This window comes from Cynocephalus volans, chromosome 11 (assembly GCF_027409185.1).
Source record: "Cynocephalus volans isolate mCynVol1 chromosome 11, mCynVol1.pri, whole genome shotgun sequence".
NCBI lineage: Eukaryota > Metazoa > Chordata > Mammalia > Dermoptera > Cynocephalidae > Cynocephalus > Cynocephalus volans.
In genome coordinates, this window is record NC_084470.1 from 70,490,700 (window position 1) to 70,510,040 (window position 19,341).

At 44.1% G+C, this 19,341-nt stretch overlaps 1 pseudogene; it reads left to right on the forward strand.

The window, feature by feature from the left end:
* Positions 1–250: 250 nt before the first annotated feature.
* Positions 251–19,341, forward strand: part of LOC134390119 (receptor-type tyrosine-protein phosphatase gamma-like) — a 153,172-nt pseudogene continuing 134,081 nt past the window's right edge.

Consider the following 19,341-nt stretch of genomic DNA (forward strand, 5'->3'; position numbering starts at 1 on the left):
AAAGCAGCTCTTCCCCGCCGAGAGGATCGTCCCCAGCGTGGCTCTGCGTACCCGGTCACTTTTTGAGATTTTCCGGGGGGCGCTCGGCGGCTTCCCGGATTCCAGGGGGACCCGGGCCGCCGAGCGCGGGGGGCCCGTGGAGCGGGCGAACCCGGGAAGCACCCCGGCTTAGCGGAGGCTCGCACGGAGGCAAGAACTTATTCAACAAGTTTACCCCCCGCTTTCCTCTTTTCGATGTGCTTTTTCGGACATGCGGAGGTTACTGGAACCGTGTTGGTGGATTTTGTTCCTGAAAATCACCAGTTCCGTGCTCCATTATGTCGTGTGCTTCCCCGGTGAGTGCCGGCCGCCGAGGGGACGCGGAGTTGTCGCCAGGGCGCGGAGCTCAGGCGCCCGTCCCGGGGACCCCGGAGAGGGTGGAGGGGGGCCGGGCGCCGAGGAGGAAAGCGGGATCCGCTCCGCTGGCTCTGGCGAGGTTTAGGAAGGCTGGTGATTGGGGAGGGTGGAGGCAGGGGAGGGGAACGGGGGACGCGGGGGTCTGCTCCCGCTCCGGTTTGGGAGGCTGGGGGAGTAGGGGTCGGAAGAAAAAGGGACTTGCTTTGCTGATCCGCCGCCAATCGGGAGGGCTAGAGTTGTGGGCGGTTAGGGAGACTGGGGCCATGGGGAGGATGCTCCTGTGGGTTTGGGGGCCCGGGGTCGCCCTTCGCTCCTGTGTGGATTGAAGGAGGTAAGAAGGGGGGGCTCGCTTTGCTGCTCTCCGACCCTTCGGGAGGGTCGGTGTTCGGGGAATGGAAGCAGGAGGCTGGCCGCGGAGGATTGAGGATATGGGGAGCAGCCCGCGTTCTGGTCTCCGGGGCTGGAGGCGCACGGTCCCCCCTCCCCCGCTCGGGGCTGGGGCGCGGGCTGCACTTCGGTGCTGGCGCGAGGTAGCCTCCCTGGGCGCAGCGGCCTGGGCGTAGTGGGAAGGCAGGGCAGGCGGTTTAAGGGGATCCGTGGCTGCCCCGGCCCGTGGCTGATTACCTCCGCGACTCTCTCGGCCGGGCCCCGGGGTCGGGGCGCTGCGGGCGGGTCGGTGGCTGGGTTGCTGTAGGCGCCGGGGCGAATTTTTTTCTTAGCTCGCGTGCCCTGCCTACCTTCATTTCTGCCCTTTTGCAGGCTGTTCGCGGCTGGCAGACCCCGACCCGTTCCTTTTTGGCCAGGTTAAGACAGGAACAATATTGGCCATTGATGACGATAATAAATCACTGCACGTAACGGTGTGTGGCTCGGCGACCCTGCACTAACAGCCCTCAGCCAGCAGACCCCCGTCCCCGCTGCCCCCGGGGAGGGCAGAGACCGGCCGCCTCCCTCTCCACTCTTGCAGTCCGCCTGGGCTGCAGCCCCGAGCTTCCTCGAAGCTGTCTGGCTCCGTCCCTGGGGGTGGAGGCCACGTCCTCTGCCCTAGTCGGGGAAAGGGACGGGAGAAAGGGGGCGATTCTCTTTTCATCCTTCGCTTCCCTAAGGACGGAGAATCCCCCGTTTTTCCGTCCTCTCATCCACCAGCTCCTGGATACCCAGAGGTGGGGGTTATCTGAATCCAGAAAAAGAGGAACGTGCTCCGGTGTTTTGGCTCTCCCTGGTTACAGCCGACTGTCCGCCTGCGGCTGGAGCGCCCAGTTTTGGTGCAGCGGGTTCCCCAGCCCGGTCGTGCGCTCCAGAGCAGGGCGCAGGCGCCCTCGCTGCCCTCGGGAACCCGCTCCGAGGGGACTGGCAACGAGTGCCCCCTTTGCAGGTTCGGGGATGGCCTCGAGGGGTTGAGAGACAAAACACCGTCTTGTCTTCGGCACCCCCATTTTTCTGCGCGTCCTCCTGCCCCCGGAGCCGTACGGAGCCCCTGCCACAGCTCAGAAACACAGCTCGGAGGCCGAGTGAGGACGTGCGTCCACACTCACCCCGCGGCCTGGGGTTTGCCCAGCGGAGTTATGCCTCTCTGGGAATGGGGGCCGTGGGGACATCTCCCCTGAGAAACAGCCGCCCTCGCTCTCTTAAAGACCACTGCTCGGTGTTTGTATGAATCACGTCTCCCCTAGATTCCCCTTCTTTGCCTCGGACTTGCCGGCCGGGTGGGCTCAGGTGCACACAGGGGTCGAGCTTTGTGAGGGCCGCGCTTTGATGGGGGCAGTGGGAGCAGCGGAGGGCAGCCTTGCGAGAGGAGGAATTTCCAATTCCACTTCTGGCCGCGTTCCGCTCGGGGACGCAGTCAGTGGGGCGACCGTGATTTTCTTTCTCCTGGTGTGTGAGCAAGCTTGAAATCCAAAATGGGACCACCAGGAATGCCACCTTCGTGGGGCTTGGACCATTCCCCTCTTCCTCATTTTCTTTTCGTGCCCACGCTGCGAGGTAAATAGCCTTTTCCCTCGCCCAGGAGCCGAGGGGTGTGGGAAGGGGAAGGAACGGTGGTGGGGGGCGCAGGGGAGAGGGGGTCTGGTTTGGAAAAGTGTCGCCCCAGAGGGTTGCAGCAGCCTTTGGAGCCAGGCAAAGTTAAAATGTCAGTGCCCTGAGAGAGGCCGGCTTTCGGTGTTCCGAGGGTGCCGCTGCGCCGCTGGATCTCAGGGGGCGCCCCCGAGCCACTCGTTGGGCTCCTGCCACCTCCACCGGTCGGCCTGGGCCACCTCCATCCACACCGCGCGGATGGGGCGCGCGAGCCCCGTCTCGAGGCTGAGGGGCTGCGGGCGCTCCTTGGCGCAAGGAGGCGTCCTCAGCTCAGCGCTGCTGCTCCGGGCCGGCTGGAAGCCGGTTGGGGGCCGGAGTTCACACTGGGACCTCCCGCCACCCCCCACCCCGCGCCCCTGCCTGCCATAGCCTCGGAAGCGTTGATCTGTTTGACACGAGGGATAAAAATGCTTCTGGTTTTGGATTAGGATTCTCCTTGTGAGGTCTTAACCACAATCCCTTGTTACTTATTTTGTTTCCTCTCAGAATCGCACCAACTTTTCAGTTGCATTTCAGTGATATGCAGGGTAGTTGTAGTTTGGGGAGGGTTTTGGAAACAGCCCTGGCCTGGGTCTTTTCCCAGAGGATGGGAAACAGTGGCTTCTAGTCTTTCAGCACCAGAATGGCAGGTGTGGGATCCGTGTCAGGTTTAGTGCTTCAAGGGATGCCTTCCAAGTGCAAAGTAGAAGTGTTACCAAACATGATATTGGGCATATTACGTTCTTCTCCTACATCTTTTTAAAAATTATTATGGAAAAATTTTGTAAAAATAGAAAAATGTAATGGACCCCTTACACTCCCGCCCAGCTTGAACAATTATCAACTCAGTCTTTTCTCCTCTATACCTTACACGTCCCCCTCCCCCCAGTCTCCGAACGCATTATTTTAAAGCAAATCCTACACATAGTTTATTTAAGTATTTGGTGTATATTTCTCATCATTGAGAAGTTAATTGCCTCTGATAGGATATCAAATGTGTTACTTGAGAGGGTTAACCTTTTATCTGTCTTATATTCTCTAGCTTTTCGGCAGGAACTTCTTTAAAAAATTGATTTCATCTTTCAGCCCTCAGAGCGAAACTCTTCTCTTTGGTTCTGATATGTTTTGTATGGTAATTACGTTACATCCAGGAGGCTGCCGTTGCAAACACTCAGAGGCAGAAGCTCAGCTGTGTACCTTGGATATGTCAGGATTGGACCATCTGCGATTGATGTCTTGTGAATCCTGAATCTCCCTCTAAGCAGTCTCTTCTGGTATTTGCATGTTTTAATCCTCGTGGGCATCTGTTACCGCCTTGTTAGAAAAAGGCAAAAGTTAAGGGCTGGCCAGTGGCTCACTTGGGAGAGTGCGGTGCTGATAACACCAAGGCCACGGGTTTGGATCCTATATAGGGAAGGCAGCTTAGCTCACTTGGGAGATCGTGGTGCTGACAACACCAAGTCAAGGGTTAAGATCCCCTTATCGGTCATCTTAAAAAATAAATAAATAAAAAGGCAAAAGTAATATCTTGAAGTCGACAATCTTAGGAATCGGGTGAGCAGTCATACAGGTTTTTTTCCTCCTCAAATATCTTGTTTGATAATAAAGAATCCTTATACAGTCTTTAAACTGGGTCCCTTTGATACAGTTACGGAATAAAATCTTTGTTTCCTTCTAAACAGTGGTCACATTAGAGAGTTGGTGAAATTAGAACATTAACACAAATAGGCATAACAGGACCTTTTGGAAATAGGGGAAGTTGTAGAGGCTGGAGGAAGAAAGGTCATTGGAAAGGCTGGCTGACATGAGAAAGGGGGCTGACTATTCCATAGTGAAGCTTTGAGCATCTCTATTTAATAATGCGTCTGTTTTCACTGAATGAAATACTGTGTTGTTGTTAAATGTAGCGGTTCAGGAAATGCTGATGATTTAATGCAGCAAAACAAAACAAAAATCCTTTCAAATTTACCTTTCTAATCTGAAAAACTCCCAAGTTAATATAGTATAATCAGTTATATCGATGCACTGATTGGAAGGAATTTTTTGCCATTCGCGTAAGATTATTTAAATGCCCTAGAGCAATTATTATTAAGAAATCTCTCCTATCTTCCACCCGCTTTTTCCTGGAAACTTTTTAACCAAAGAGACAGTCTGGGCACTTAAATTAGCCTTAGCTAGGTGAAGCAAGCAAATTAATCATTGCTAGTGGGTTGTTGCTTTACATCTCCTTTACAGTTGTTTTTTTTTTTAAAATGTGAATTTCCATTTGGCATTTTACTTATAGCATGTGACAATGCAAAGTCATTTCTAAGGAGGATGAAGATTATAATATGAGTGTGCATTCTGAATTGGGAAATTAAAAAATTATGATTAACACTTTAGCCCTGGGACATATCTTTCATGTGATCATATTTTATATCCCAGAGATTATGGGAAAGATTCATGTCATCTGAAGTTCCCTCACAAGGGCTTGATGCCCTCAAATTAGCCCTTGGTTCCAGGTTGACCACTGTCGGATGACAGGTGGTAATCACTGGAACTGTTTTTGGCTGTATTGGTGTAGAGAATCAAAGTCCTGTGTATCTAATAACATAAGGAAGCCGGGGAAGAGTGCCCTGACCCCAATTTTAATTCTCCACCTGACCTGAGAAATGTACTTCTGAGAAGAGCCTGCTCCTAACAGGCAGTGAAAGCTTCTTGTGGAATTTGGCAACAGACACTGTATTTGTCCCACAAGGAGGTTGCCTGGGCACACATTAGGCTGAGGTTGGCTGGGTATGCTTTAGGCCCACAATAAATATTTGCAAATGATTAAAAGATCGAATACCTCCATTTCCGTCTGAGAAAGGGGAGCGACCATCTTGCTTGCAGAGAACCAAACTCAGGACCGTGGGAATGTTCTGTGTTCATAGAAAATCAAATGCGTCTGTAGAAAAGAGTTACTGTTACTGACTTGCTTTGGCTTATTTTTGGTGTTGAGTTTATGTAGAGTTGTAACAAAAAAAAAAATCACTCCAAAAAAGATGAGTTTGTTTCAAAAACCTGTATTTACCCCCCTTTCATGTTCCTATAAGTCTTTTGTCTCAAATTTCCAAAGCCGCAGAATTGTTAATGTCTCTTTAAAAAAAAAATCTTGGAGTAATGTAAGTGAATTTCACTTTCAGAAAAGTCTGTGATGATTGAAATGTACAGCAAATAAACTCATGGTTTACTCATATTATGAAAAGGATTGTTAGGTTTATAAGTGATGGCTGTGCAAGATGCTTTTAAGTAGCTAGAGGGCTCTATGAGCAATTGTCCTCTTCTGTAGGGACACCTATAATTAGAGGGGCCGTTTCACTTGGTATCATGTGTAGCAAAATGCTTGGTGTTTTGACAGAAAGATATAATCTACATGAAATGGTATGCCAGGGTTATGCAGGCTCAAGGTTTTATGATGGTTTTATGATAGGACTATTTAAAAAAATTTTTTTAAATGCTTTTAGGGGTGGGTGGAAGATGATCAGGTTCTATATGTGCTTGATTTCTCTTTGGGAAGCCCCCCTAACTGAATTGGGTGGTGGTGCTGTTGTACTTGGGTGGGTAGGGTGGGAGGCCACTTATACATTGAATGAGAACTTTGATATCTGTCAACCAGTTTGTGAGAGTCACTATATTGTTTTGTCAGCACATAGCAAGGAGAAATCTTTTAGGAGCCTGAAACTTGTTAATTCTTTTTATTTTTTCCCCCTAAACCAGGTAGCTGAGAGTCGTACAGAATGAAGTGAAGTGGGGAAGGAATGTGGCCTCTGAAGCTAACCTGTCTCTGCCATTACTAGCTGTGCTGCCTTAGACAAGTTACTTAACCTCTCTGTGCCTCACTTTTTTCCCCCTTTCTTTGTGAAATGGGGTAGTGATAGTACCCTGACTCCTAAGGTCTTTGTGAGGACTGAATGAGAATGCATGTGAGGACTTAGCACTGTGCTTGGTAAACAGTAAGTTTTCAGTAAATTAACCCTTTTTATTTTATGTATATTCAAGAGATTTGGATAGGAGTGTAGTCATCCTTCTGTATCACAGGGCATTGGTTCCAGGACACCCCACTACCCCCCATGCCAAACTCCAGGAATGCTCAAGTCCCTGATGGAAAATGGTGTAGTACTTTCATATAACCTATACTTTTAATCATCTCTAGATAACTTATAATAACTAATACAATGTAAATGCTATGGAAGTAGTTGTTACACTATATTGCTTTTTATTTGTATTATTTTATATTGTTGTATTTTTACTTTTTGGGGGGAACATTTTTGATCTGCATTGGTTGAATCCATGGATGTGGATACAGAGGGCTGATTGTATAGGGAGAGGAAAATGGAACCGAAAAGGACAACTGTATGTGTAAACAGAACACTTTTTAAAACTTATATGCACATGTATGATAGGTTTTTGTACCTGGCTTTGCTATTGAGGGTGAGGAAGAGTAAGGACGGTTGTGACTTTAGTGTCCTATGTGAGATTAGTAAAGGTTACATTTTTGAGATTTAAAGAAAGGAGAAAGCCTCATTGAAGTCTGAGATACCTCCTTGCCAATATTGCAAAGAAGGTCTCTGCTTTTTTTCTCTGCTAAAAATGGGAAATATGCTTTCTTCAGGCTTAAATGTGCTGTGTGAATCTCCCCCATCCCTGTGTAGAAAGAGTTGCTCAGTCCTGCACCCCGAGTTGTTAATGCCTCTTCTCGGGCCTGTGGACTGTGTGGCTACAGAGGGAACTGAGTTTGCTCTGATACTGTCATTTCTGGGTTTTAATTTTGTGCCACTAATGGGAAGCAAACAGTAGTGGTTCGGTATTTGCTTTCATTTTGCATTTGCACATGCATTCATATTTTCATGGATTCAGACCTACAGAGTGCACAGAGAACCACACGCCCAGGCACAGCTCCTGCCTTCACGTTAATCATTTTTTTGCAGACTGAAATCAGCATGATAGTTTTCTGGCCGAATAACAAAATTGTGATTTTAAACTACTCGGTTTATCTATTTTGGGGGAGTAGCAAAGTGACACAGTTGGCTGCTGGAATCTAGCAACTAAAAAAGAAGAAATGAAGGCATAGTTCATGGAATATGTAACACTTCCATGTAAGAAAATAGGACAACTGGTCTTATTTTTGGGTCTGTGATATACTATCTTTCTAACAAGGAGAATGGAGCAGGTTGTTGTTTCAAAATGCTGTGGGTATACTTTTGAGGAATTCATAGCAGTGACTCTAAGAGATATTTTAGTTCTCATACCATTGCTGCCTCATAAATTCTGCGGTGCACTAAAATCAGATAAACTCATTAATTTGGAAAAATTTGGATAGGTACATAGCCATAAGCAATTTACCAAGAGTAAAAGCATAGTCTAGATGAGAAAATATTGACTTTTTAAGATTTTCTTTAAAACTTTTTAAGAATTGTCGAAAGGATTTATTTACATAATTGATACTATTACTAAATTAGTATTATTTATTTAATTGTCAAAAATGATTATTTATAATTGAGTTCTACCCAATAAAAGTAGTAACACTTTTCCTGAAGTGTTTTATGCCTTCACTGGGCGTGGAGGCTAAGAGCCAGCTGTAGTCTGGGTGGCTGGGCAGGGTACTCTGGATGGGTAGCTGGGCTGCCTTGGGCAAGTTACTCAATGTCTTGTAGAAGTGAGGTTGGATGGCGCTGGTGGTCTGGGAGTTCCAGATATACATACCTCTTATTCAGAAACCACACCAGGACCGCAGATGTCTAGGTTGAAAATTTTGGTCGATTACAGCAGTTACCCTGGGCAAATGAGTTTAGCTTTTTAATCTCTAAAATGGGAACAGTGGTTATAATAAATAGCCCACACCCACTATACACTTGTCATGATCTGGGCAATGTGCCTGAGCGTTCTATATGCCTTGAATCCTTCCTGGAAAAAGAAACCATGATTATCCCCACTTTAGGATAAGGAAACTAAAGCTGAAGGATGTCATTTTTCGAAGGTCCTCTGGGCAGTAAGTGGTGGTGGCTGTAACACTGTGTGTTTCTCTAATCATCTCAGGATTATTTTTAATTTCAGACCAATTGCTGTTTGAAGACAGTTTGGAAGCTGTTTCTCATAATTGCATAGGAGGGCCAATTAAAAGACCCAGCTTCACATATTTCACTGTTTTACTTTTCCCATATAAGCAAGTACCATAAACACTGGGTGAAATAAAGGTTTTTTCCTGTATTTGCTATAATTAAATAAGGAAGTAATACAATTAGCATAGGATTTTATTTGGTACATTGAAGAGACTACCTTTCAGCAAATTACTTCAGCTTCTGAATAAGCTGATAATAACTGTGGACAGAGTCTGAATTTGTTGGCGGTGAGTTTTTTTTTACTCTAGTTCTCTTCAGAATAATTTAAATCGATTTGATGAGTAATTTGAGAACTTTTGTTGGGGGCTTTGAATAAAATTACTTTGTAATAATGTGGTATTTTTACTGTCCCATATATTGGCTAAGTGTGGGCTGCAGGTTCTGAATCATGACTTCAGGAAAAGGTCTGAGGGAAGTTGTACTTGGCAAGAGATGGCTTGAGTTCTGGATTTTTACTCTGGTGTTCTGACCTAGCCAAGGGTGCCAGCCAAGCCATTTGTGGGAATCTTGGGCAAGACCCTTGATTTCTTTCAGCTTGTTTTCCTCACCCTTAACTGAATAGCTTCTAAAATTCTTCTCGAATTTCAGAGATCATTGATTCCAGGCTGGGCAGTTTGGAAAGGTTGTGGCTGCAAGTCAGATGCCCAGTACATATTATGATTTGCAAGGTGTTCTTGTTAACTCTTTCCTGCTAGAGTTTGATTCCTAAGTCGCTGTATAAGAAGAACCCTTTCATTATCTTGCTAACCTTGCTACAGAATAGCCCTAGGGAGTAGCAAACAAGATGGTGAATGGATCTTGGTTAATGGGATGCCTGCAAGCTATTTTTGTTTTTTAAACATTAAACCTTATTTCTCCTGGAGTCCAGGTAAAAAATGGAGGTTTGCTCATGCCAATAAAGTTAGGTACGGCCTTTGAAACTTTCTGATGTGATTCTAATGTGATTTATGATTGGGGTGGTGAGGGCAGGAGTCTTTGTCTAAAATGAGAACACAAAGCTAGTTCTGGACCTTGTGTCTTATTCTGGGAAAGAGAAATGGAGAAAGGGCATGCATGTGGGTTATCTGGTGTTCTGCAGGGGGCGTCTGGGTAGCAGACGCTCTGTTTGGTCATACTGTGTTTAAAAGAAAGAAGTGAATTAAAAATTGGGCATTTCACATTTATGCCATCGACAAGTATTTTCTCAGTACCTACAGTGTGTCAGCCACTGTTCTAGGCACTGGGGAGGCAGTAGTGACCAAAACAGATGGAAACTTCTCCCTTCATGGCAGATTCCATAAAAGTCTGAGTTACTGCTGAAAAATTGGAAGGTATCACAGCTTAGGGCCTGTGTTCTTGCTTGGCAACAACAATAAGCTGGATTAAATAGTGGCTGCCCCTTGGGTGGGCGCACACCTGGCCCACAGCGGTTATTTACAATACTCAGCTGGTCCCTGGAGGTGTTTGCCAGTTGCGTGTAGGTGATTTCTACCTGAGGGACATCTTTTTTTTTTTCGGCTTGTTTGGGGTTTTGAATTGCCTGGTTTGGTCATATGCGAATGTGCATGAGTGTGCACACGCAGTAGTGCAAGCACGTGCATTGTCAGCTTATGATGTGACATCTTTCCTGTCCATCTGACCTATGAAGCTGTCCAGGGTGTGTCCTTTTTTGGTTCTGCAAGTGGCCTGCTGCTTGGATATTTTACAGTCATATGTTGACTTCTGTTGGTGATCTAAATTTCTGTTAACTTGTTTATTAAAAAAAAGTTGTGTTTTGAAAAATCTCATCTGATTTAAGAACTGGCTGTCTTGGTCACTTTCTTGTTATAAAGCTACCCAAGAAAGGGATGATGGGGGGTGGGGGGAAAATAAAGGAGGAAGGCCATTGACCAATAGAGTAGGATCTAAGTAAATTGAGATTGGAGATGCCATGTTAATGGGTCCCTGGCCACTTGATTTTTTAATAGTATCCCTGCCTCCCAAATTTTTGCAAATGGACGTCTAATGAATGATGGAAATATGGCATATCTTAATTTTTCCAACAACAACATATGAAAGCCAGAACTTTGTATTGAGTAGAGCTTTTGGCTTGGACAGACGGAAGATTTGAAGGGATGATTCCTTCACCCTAATTCCAGCATATGTTCCTTAAGTGGTCACTATGCTGTACAGTACATCTACGTGAATTCCCCTCATGTGATTTGGAACCTCATTCAACTGTGCGGTCTTTGAAGGCAGGACCACAATCCTGCTTCTGTATCTGTATCTAAATATACAGATACGCTGCTGTATCTTCAGTGCCGGGGTGGTGGTCATCGTATTTGAGGACTGATGGAATGACTAGTTAATGCTCTCCAAAATGATTACAGGTCGTTTTATAAGACATTGATATCATTATATGTAGTTCCCAGGAATCTCATATTTGTATATTGTGTCGTCTTAAGAGGTAGGATATCCAAGGTTAACATCTTTCTTAAGAGAATTCAGAGTATATATATTGTCATGGTGGTTGAAGTACATATTTAAAAAGGTGGAAGCTAAATTTGTACTTTCTGTTGCTGGCCACCAAGCCTATCTATTGCTGAAAACAACATAGATTCTAATTAGAGGGCAAATATGTATGGTACAGCAGGATTATGTTTTGGTCCTTGTAGTGGTAGCAAACCTTTCTTTTCTCTTTTGTGGAATAACTTAGGCTAAATTCTGTGCATCTGGTGGTGACTGTGTCAGAAACAGCCTTGGCTTTAGTGGTGATCCAGGAGAAGTAGGCACTGTCATTTCTGCTTTGTGGTTCTAGAAACAGTGAATAAGATATGTAGAGGGCAGCAGAGCTTGCTTCAGCTGACTGTGGAGCATGATGGTGAATGGAGATCTTTTGCTTAGCGATGGCAGGTTGGTCTAGAAGGGCTTGCCTGAACTGACCATTTTTACTTGATGACGAGTACCGGTTAGCCCTCGATTCGACAGATGTTGGCTGGTACATTATGGTAATTCCAAATGTGCTTAGTCAGAAGCTAAGTTTTCTAGAACACATTGCTGAAACTTGCCCTATTTTATCCCTCTTCCAACCAGTTGTTTTCTCTTCTAAAGCTAGTCATTTTCTCTTACTTACCTGTGTGTAAAGCCCTTGCAAGGAGGGTATGGAAAATGTCTTGACAGCTTTAGGCATCAGCCCCTCATTTTCTCAATTGGTCAATTTTGGCAGAAGTTGCTGGAATTATTTCATGTGATAGAGGGTGGGTAATTCTGGCATGAGAGTATTTTCTGAACATTTTTGAGTATGTGCTCTTCAGAAGAAAAACTTCTCAGAGGTATCTTAACTCATATGCGGCAGCTGCTGGTTCTTCAAATTTCTGCCTTTGCTCATGACGCAAAGTGGAATGAAAATTGATTTCTGGGGAATCTAAAGAAAATATAAGCATTCTGACCACATAAACAAAGGATTTTGTGGCAATAACTCCTTATAAACCTGAAGAGCTGTAACAGGGTTTTGAGACAATGGACTTGAAGACAGGTAGATTCTGATGAAAGAGGCCGGTGGCAAATACATGTTGTTTTTTTATTTATCTTAATTGCAGATATGGCAGAGTGAATCCTAGCTTGGTCTTTTACTAACTTTGGCTAGTTACTTAACTGTATTGGTTTTCTCATCTGTAAAATGGGCATAGTGAGAGTTTCAATTTCCTAGAGTCCTTGTGAAGATTGAATGAGATGTGTGTACAAAGCACAAAGAATGTTATCGATGGTACCTGTTTTTAATAGCCATGGCTCAAGATTTATGAAAGAAATGCTTGCATAAATATGCAACCTGGTGAAGAAAAGGGAGAGCTGGGCTCAGGGAGAGTGGAGATCCTGTAGCTAATAGTGAGGCTAGAATTTGAACTAGCTTTCCAGATGCTGTCATGCTTCCTTCTGTGCTAGCAGAACAGGTTGTGAATGAATTAAAGCTCACGTGGCTACTCAGGAATATTTGTTAGAGTTGGCAAAGATGGTTATTAGGGTTTAATTTGCCTTGTATTCCCCTAGCTTGAAGGAATGGGTTTACATGTACTGTTAGTATCCTCACTACTCAAATTGTCAGCGTGAGTAGGATGCACATGCCTTGCTGTATATCTCTGTATTAACACGTGGCCCATCATGTCCCCTAGGTGTATAGGAACAGGGACATTCAATGAAAGTCAGCAGCACATGTCTTCTTCCTGCTCCTGTGTTATTTTCCAGTTTTTTTTACAGAGATTGGAGATTGGCATTGGAGCTGATGGTCTCCATTCCCATAGCCATGGCAGACATTGCTAATCAATCACAGAGCTCTTTGCTGCTAAATTTTGAACTAGGTCTTAGAATCCTTTGCAAGAGTTTGCCTGGGAGAAGAGTTTTGTGCCATTCCTGTGCTATACTGAAACAGATTAGCCAACCTTTGAAAATAGCATAATAAGGAGAAGCATATCCAAGGGGCTTTTAAATCCTTGCAAATAGGTATGCTGTTACACCAGCAAATTTTAAGGTCTCCTGGTACATGAAATTGATTTGGGCTTGTATTTGACTCACATTTGTTTACTCAGGAAAAAGAAAAAATTCAGGAAAAAAGAAATACAATCTCTTGATGGTGGTTACATCATATTCTAATTGGTGAGATCCATTAATGGAGGTTTAGGGATCTAAAATTACTTGCTTATTTTTCCTTTCTTCAAAGCCCAGAGGTTTTGCATCAGATTATGGCACTTGTAGGACTCTTTGTATTCCAAAGTGACACCTTTCTGAATTCTAAGCTATTTAAGTGTTAAGTATGGGCTTGGTGACAGCAGTTTTTAAAACTGTGACTGACTATATGGATCCTTTCCTCTTGCTTATACCTGGTAAAGTATGTTGTGTTTACTTTGAATAAATTTGTTACCTTTTAGGTAGCTTGTTTCTCAAAATTTGAGTGGTCCTCTAATCAGGTGTTATTTTTGATAAGGAAATTGGAGAGTAGGGATGAAAGGCGAAAGGAATTCTTTTGTGAAACTGACATCAGATAAATTTTTGCTGTTTGGTAACAAACAAGAACTTGGATGACATCAAGTAATCTCCTTTCGAGTGTTTCTTTCTTTGATATGGATTTTTCCCCCTGAAGGTCCTTCTGATTTGAGCTTTAGCTTATACTCTGAAATGTCTATAGAGCTGCTCTGTCCAGATGGTAGATACTGGCCACATATGGCTGTTGAGCACTGGAAATATGGCTTGTCTGAGTTGAGATGTGCTTTAAGTGTAAAATATAAACTGGATTTCAAAGACATGAAAAAGCTATGTAAAATATCATTAAAATTTTACATTGCCTTTTGAAATGTAATATTTTAGATACATTAAGTTGAAAATATTATTGAAATTAACATCACCTGTTTGTTTTTACTGTTTCATGTGACTGCTATAAAATTTAAAGCTACATATGTGGCTTGCGTTTGTGGCTTGCATTGTATTTTTATTGGATACTGCTTGTCTAGGGTGCTCTTTCCCCACTTATCTCACCTTTGAGAAGAGCATTTCACAACCGTAGTCCACTGTGTGACATTGATTACCTCTTCTCCTCTCCCTATCCCTTCAGAACTTAGGGCCAAAAGAAACTCTTGCCTTCTGGAATGCACTGTCACTAGGAAGCACTGAAATCGTGTATGTGGATAGGGAGTTGAGGTCACTGAGCTTTGTGTGCTTGTTTGCCCGTCTGTGAAATGGGGTACAGTCTCTGCTCTGTGAGGTTGTTTGAGAAGTAAATGAGGTAAGACATATAAAGCATTTGACACATAGTAATAATAATCATTACTGTTATTTTATCTGCTCATGAGTGGGCATTTAGCAGAGTTCCTGGCATTGATTTTTCCCTCTCTGGTTCCTGTTGGTGATGCATTGTGGGTGCTGTGGAGAGTTGCAAACAGACTGGCTTCTGCTACCAGGGAAGTCCAGAGACAGCACAGAATTCCTTGAGCAGGTCTAATTGAGCTCATGCTCAGCAATCAGAAAGGCATAAGGGACCTTGGAGATCTGCAGAGATTGCACGTAGCCCACAGAAGCTCCTTGACAAAAGCGCCCGTCTATTGCAGTACTCGTTCCCTCCTGCCTAGTGCAGGAAGCTTTAGAATCTTTCCTCATGCAGCATCCCCGGACCCTTGCATTTGCTTTCCTGGATATTTTCCCATTTTTAGTTAATAGCCAACTTTGTGCATGATCCAAGCTCTGGACTCCAGATTATTACCAGTGATCCAAGATTTAAAACAGCTATGGATTTATTTGGTCAGATGGATTGGGTGGTGGTTTCTGATTCTGTATAATGTAGAGACATCCAGATCTCTCTCTTAGGATGTTTGGTTCCTTTCTCCAAAAGAATGTTAAACTGGGTGACTTTTCCAACTAGAGTAAATATTCTGTACTCTCTACCTTACTTACTACTTAATTTGGAAAGAAAAATGGGGAGAATGTGAGAGACAGACATTCTCTTAACAGAAAGCTCTATTAGGTCTGCCCAGAAGGGCTTCTAACATCAGGTCCTGTTTTGTCACTGTTTGTCTTGGGGCCAAGAATGTGGGCAAAGGTGGCTAAGGCTGGCAGAGGCACAGCTGGGAAAACCCATCACTGTTTAATTGTTTTTCAGGTTCCCAGTGGGAATGCTTCCTTTCCAGGGAATGTTTGGCAGGGTAGACTCATGCTCTTTGATGGGCTCAGGTGATAAGAGTTGGTGTTTCAATTGTAAGTTCTTTTATGAGGGATAAACAAGGATGTTGAAATCTTCAAGTTAGGGTGTTGGAGGGTCGTCCGGCTCCATCCTGAGCCTGCCATGGAATCCCAGTGGAGGGCTTCTGAGAGCAGCTGTGCATATCCACACAGGAAGGGGAAGAAAAGGAGTTCTCCCAGGACTTCCCTATATTCCTCAGGAGAGCCAGATTTCAGAGTGGCTCTTAAAGTAGACTAGATCTCCAGGCCACGTTCTGTCCACACAAAGCTGTTTCCCATGCCAAGTTATCAAGGCAAACCCCTTTTTAAGGAGTGCTGTCAACACCTGCATCTGCTGCTAGTGACAGCTCCCTCCCTCCCTGTCTCTTCCCTGGATCTGGGAGTTTTACTCCTGTGTCGTATTTTCCACTGTAGGCCCTGAGCTCTAGGAAGAAAACCTCCTTCTCCAGCCGGTATTGTGCAAGTGAGGAAGGTGTCCTGAAATTCTGCTATTACTCCTTCTACAGTTGTTTTTACAATGTGGATACCATAAACTACCATTTTTTGAGTACCTGCTATGAACACTTAGTATGAACATGAACTGGTAAAACTAAGTAGGCTCATGTTAGGAGCTGGACACACCATGTCTGTAATTCATCCTTACATTTCTCAGAAGTTTCTCCTACGTTAAGAAACTTGCCCAGTAGTGTCAGATACCTTTGAAAAGTGATGGAACCAGGCTTGTGACTCCAAAGCCAGCCATCCTCTTTCTAACAACATGGTGCTTCTATTCATGATAGATAACCATCTATGTGCATCTTGTGAACTGCACTGATTGGATTGAATTTTGGGTACTTTGAGACTGATAGCTGAGTTGTGCGACGTGGAAAGGCCAGGTGAGCAAGGACTGAAGGCTAACTTGGATAGATTTTAGGATACATGGAATACGATGAAGTCTTTGTATGTATTCTGATTTAGCGTTCATGAAATGCTAGGATGCATTTTAAACTTAAAAAATACACAGGTTAATAAAAGTAAAAAACAACAACAACAACAACAAAAAACCTTACTGTGTTTTATTCCTGTGGCCAAAAATAAAATAAAAAGACTTAAAGATTGTTATTTTCTTTTGGTTGCAGAAACCCTTCAGGAACTCTTCATAAGTTACCTCTGGCAACAGGATATAATCATACCCTTTCTCTGCAGAGGGCAGGTTAGCAGGGTATTATTGTGTGATTTGTACTGGTTTCTGGAGGTTTCCGAGTAGTTACAGAGAAGCAATGTCTTTTGATGGAGAGAACATATTTGTGTTTCCTTCATTGCTCTCTGAGTCCTGGAGCATCGCAAACACACTTTCTTGTTCTCTGACTTTTAATGGCCTCAAGGCTTGGTCCACTCAGATGTCTTTGTCAGTGATATTTTTGGCACCCATCTATACCAGGGAAGCAACCATGTAGCCAGGGATGGAATTGTAACTTTTCTTGGCGTGGGTGCTTCTAAAGGCCGAGTAGGTTAGGTGAACACTATCTGCATAATGAATCCCATCTCACTGTGTTCTCACTTAGTTCTAGTCTAGAGGAGTTGTAAATCTGGAGGCATCAATTCCCTGGGAGAAAGTTGCCAAGGTTTGTTTCTTTCTTTCTTTCTTGCCCCACCTGTTAACTAGTTCCAGACGTTAGCTAGTCAGACTGCAAGTGTGAAAGCTCAGGGGTGAGAAGGAAGGTGGAATCAGTTGTCTTTCTGCATGCACAGTGGGAGCCCTTGCTTTAGTAGAAAGGTTTTGGGGCATCTTCCCCCCTCTTAGTTCCCTAATTCTGTGTTTGATTCATTTCTGAGTGCAGGCTGTGCACAGTCGGGGGTGTTTGGCTTCCTGTGAGGTTGCGTTTGTGTTTACCAATTTGAGATCTTGCCACAAGAATGTGGGGGCAGAGGGGATAGGGTGGCAAAGAAGGGCAGGGAGTAAATGAGAGAGTCGAGTTGCTTCTTTATCTTGGCAGTTTCTATATCCTTGTTTTATTTTATTTTTTGGGGGGGAGGGGGAGCTGGGAATGCTGAATATATAATATATTCATATATTTCATAATGAATAAATCATAAAAATTCCAAGTGTAGCAACCCCGTGTGGCCAAAGTAGTTAAGAGTTTTGAATACATTATTATTTCTTGTCATCCCAGCATGACTTTGAGATAGATCTGCTTCTCTAGGAGGATTGGGGACAGTGTGAGGTCATACAATTTATCCAAGGTGGAGAATGCAGCTAGGAAGTAGCATGATTTGAACCCAGGATGCTTTTGCCTATGTTTGATAAGAGTGGGATTAATGTTGAATTAAACCATGTGCTCTTGTGTCTGTGGAAGTCTGGGAAGGGAAGGACAACCAGACTCACTTTTGGGTGAAGCCATTGACGTCTAGACTTCACTGTGTCTAGTCTGTAGATCCAGAAATGAATGCCTGAGCTGTCCAGTGGGGTATTATGATGTTTCAACTATAAGGGGGTGTCCTCTTGTACATTATTGCAAGGAAAGTAATGTATTCGAGTCAACTATTAGTGGAAACTCCATGTATTAGCACTTTGCTTGGTGTTATGGGGGTTCTAAAAATGTGTGTGAATTAGGGAAAAGATTAAGATCCCTAAAACAGCTTGCATAGCTGTGTAAGACTGAAGACAATAAAATGTTGAGATTCAGACCCTAAGTGTTCAGCAGCAATACTCTAATGAGATAAGATGCCTTCCTGGGAGTGGGTGTTCTATAAACCTTTGCAAACCTGGCTGGTATTTTATTTGTGCACATGAAGAAGAGGAGTTAGTGAGCAGAGGCAGTAATGAGCCTGTTAATGTGGTTGACCAGTGGGTGAATGGGCTTACTCCTAGGGCAAAGTCATGCATTTTGGGGACCTGGACCCAGTTTTCCTTGTATCTTAGCTGCTCTTCCTTGTGGTATAAGGCCATTAGTGACTGTCGGCTTGCAGATGGTTGCTGCAGAGATTTGAGAGGCACGGAGCCACTGTTGGGTGCATTGACTTGCTCTTGAATGCCAGGTGAGGCATTTGGACCTGATTCTGTTGTGCATGAAGACTAAAATGGCACAGGGAAAGGCTTGATGACTTTCTCACAGTTGTCTTGTAAACTGAGACATTAAGGGCTGGCTGGTTAGCCCAGTTGGTTAGAGCACAGCCTTATAACCCCAGGGTAATGGGTTCGGATCCCTGCACTGGCCAGCTGCAAAAAAAAAAAAAAAAAAAAAAAGGTAAACTGAGACATTAGTGTCTCTTTGCTTTGTCATGGACTGAATCCTGTTTCCTCATCTATGAGATGGGATAATGGTCCCTATCTCATAGAGGTGATGTGTGATGTAAGAATTAAATGAGCATATATGTAGAGCACTGTTCTCTAGTCAGCACATGACTGTTGTTGTTCTTATTGTACCACTACTGTTTTTGCCTGCCCAGAATTGCTTTACCAATTTTTAACAGCACCTTTGTACTCTTTGGTATTGGTCCTTCCTCCATGGTCTTGATGGGACCATCCATCCCTGTTTGAGGGTGTTTCAAAACCCGGGCTTCGCTGGTCACACCTTTTCTCTCTGAAATTGGTGGCTTGAGCCAAGTGACACAGGGACACCATCATCTTTCTCAATTCCTGCTCTCAGAGCAACTCTAATCCTTGTTCTTTCCGAAACCGGATTGTTTGGATGTTGATTGGATTTTTTGCGATGTCCAAGATCCTTTCATTCTTTTTCTGCCTACATTAACCAAGCATTGATTTCAGTCTTTTTCAATCAAAGGACAACAATATGAACTGGAAGGAAGTACACAAAAGAACAGGTAACTCGGTATGTTGAGAGAGACAGGAACCTTGTTCTTTGCCTGCCAAAAAGAGTCCTTTAAAAGTGGTTTCGTTCCTCCGCTTAGCTTTTTGAGCTCATTCATTTTGAACTTCTTATCTTCAGGAATCAGAGGACTTTTATTATGGTGCTAGGGACAGCCTCTCTTGAGGAGACATGCTGATAGCACTTAGACTTAACTGCTTCTCCTGATTTTATTTGTAAATTAGAATCCTAAGGATCTGTAAGGAAACGAATAAAACTTA